At 38.9% G+C, this 2,240-nt stretch overlaps 1 non-coding gene across 1 annotated transcript; it reads right to left on the bottom strand.

The window, feature by feature from the left end:
* Nucleotides 1–1,744: 1,744 nt before the first annotated feature.
* On the bottom strand, nucleotides 1,745–1,851 carry LOC114401004. Its single transcript, XR_003664120.1, has one exon. It is a non-coding gene; the product is annotated as a small nucleolar RNA R71 (small nucleolar RNA).
* Between the last annotated feature and the right edge of the window lie 389 nt (nucleotides 1,852–2,240).

Raw genomic sequence — 2,240 nt, 5'->3', positions numbered from 1 at the left:
AAGGAGCTTAAGTACCCTAGAATTTCATATAAAAAACTTATTGAGGCCACAGGAAGCTTTAGTGCTTCAAGCCTAATTAGTTCGGGTCAATTTGGATAGGTTTACAAAGGAGTTCTCCCAAATAACACAAGAATAGCTGGTGAGATTTCAGGGACCTTCAGAAGGGAATGCTAAATCCTGAAGAGGCCGAGACACAAAAATTTAATTAGGATCATCATAATTTATAGTAAATATGAGTTTAAGGCTCTTGCATGTTCTTCCACTAATGCCAAATGGTAGTCTTGAGAGGCACTTGTATCTGAGCCACAGGTTGGATATGGTTCAACTGGTGAGGATCTGTAGTGATGTAGCCGGGGAGTAGTGTCCAAAAGTTCATAATAGCTAGTGTCGTGTTAGTGTTTAATTCTTTCGTGTTTTATGTTTAATTGTTAGTGTTGTGTTAGTGTGTGTGTTAGTGTTGTTTAGTGTCTTGGTATTTTGTTTAGTGTGTGTTCTGTTTTAGTTTTTCTGTTAAGCGCTTCCCCTGTTTCAGTTTTGGGTGTTTTGCTGTGAATAGTGTTTTGCGACGGATTTTGCGACCACTTTTGCTTGCGGCAAAACAAAATAGTAGTGGAAATCATGTAGCGACGGATTTTAGCGATGACCCTTGCTGAATTAATTAAGATTTTTTGTTTTGGTAGCTAGAGTTGTTATTTTTGGCTGAATTTTTTTGTGGTCACTTCTTTTGATCCATATTTTGTGAGAAAAATAGCTGGAGCCCTTAGTTTGGTCAGATTTGAAAGTTCCAAAAAAGTAGCAAATTTTATTTTTGTCAAAACTTCGAACGACCATAACTTTTGCTCCGGTTATCAGAATCGCTATTATTATATATGTATTTGGGGTAGAAAAAAATTTCCTACACCATGGTGATCAGGCATTGGCCGGATGAGGTCTCCATCGTCCAAAAAAGGTGATTCTGTCAAAAGTTTTTTATTTTCCAAGTTTTATTCTCTTATTTTTCTTAACTTACCAATTTTAGCTTCTATAGTTAGACTTTGAATTTATGTTTGAAATTTTATGTGCTATCTTCTCATCATTTTATAAGGTTGCTCACAAAATTTCAAGTCATTTGGACATCATTTGATGGTAGTTGTAGTTCAAACCTACACTGTTACTTGCATAAGAAGGCAACTAATTGTGAATGCTGAATTTAATGTATGACTAGAGGAAATCCATCTGACTTACAAACCTTTGATCCTGAGATAGATAGGACATTTCATAGATTAGTTAGACATCATTTAGTACCTTTTGAGCATCCTGAGCATTTTGATATTGGTGATTTTGAGCATTATAATTTTGGACATTCTGATTTTGAATATCTTGAGAACTTGACACACCCTCCACCCCGTGAGAGGACTCTAAGGGAATTGGCTACACCTGATTTCGCCTACGAAAGCTTGTGCATCCAATACCCTGATGAGGATGTCCCATATGTTCTTAAAACTGGACTGATCCATTTGCTTCCAAAGTTTCATGGCCTTGCAGGTGAAGACCTACACAAGCATCTGAAAGAATTTCATATTGTCTGCTCCACCATGAAACCACCAGATGTCCAGGAGGATCACATATTTCTGAAGGCCTTTCCTCATTCTTTAGAGGGCGTGGCAAAGGACTGGCTATATTACCTTTCTCTAAGGTCCATCACGAGGTGGGATGACCTCAAGAGAGTATTCTTAGAAAAATTTTCCCTGCTTCCAGGACCACGACCATCAGAAAGGATATTTCAGGTATTAGACAACTCAGTGGAGAGAGCCTATATGAATACTTGGAGAGATTTAAGAAATTATGTGCTAGTTGCCCTCACCACCAGATTTCAGAGCAGCTTCTTCTCCAATATTTTTATGAAGGACTCAGCAACATGGAGAGAAGTATGATAGATGCTGCCAGTGGTGGAGCCCTTGGAGACATGACCCCTGCTGAAGCCAGAAATTTAATTGAGAAGATGACTTCCAACTCCCAGCAATTCAGTGCTAGAAATGATGCTATTGTCATTAGAGGAGTGCATGAAGTAGCCACGAATTCATCTTCATCAGGTGAGACTAAGAAGCTTGAAGGTAAACTAGATGCCTTGGTTAACCTGGTAACCCAACTGGCCATGAATCAGAAATCTGCACCAGTCGCCAAACTCTGTGGTTTATGCTCCTCTGCCGACCACCACATAGACCTTTGCCCTTCTGTGCAACAATATGAAGCAATTGAAC

The sequence above is a fragment of the Glycine soja genome, chromosome 19 (genome assembly GCF_004193775.1).
Source record: "Glycine soja cultivar W05 chromosome 19, ASM419377v2, whole genome shotgun sequence".
NCBI classification, from domain to species: domain Eukaryota; kingdom Viridiplantae; phylum Streptophyta; class Magnoliopsida; order Fabales; family Fabaceae; genus Glycine; species Glycine soja.
The sequence above is the reverse complement of the archived record's forward strand: the minus strand, read 5'-3'. Positions and strand labels throughout refer to the sequence as shown.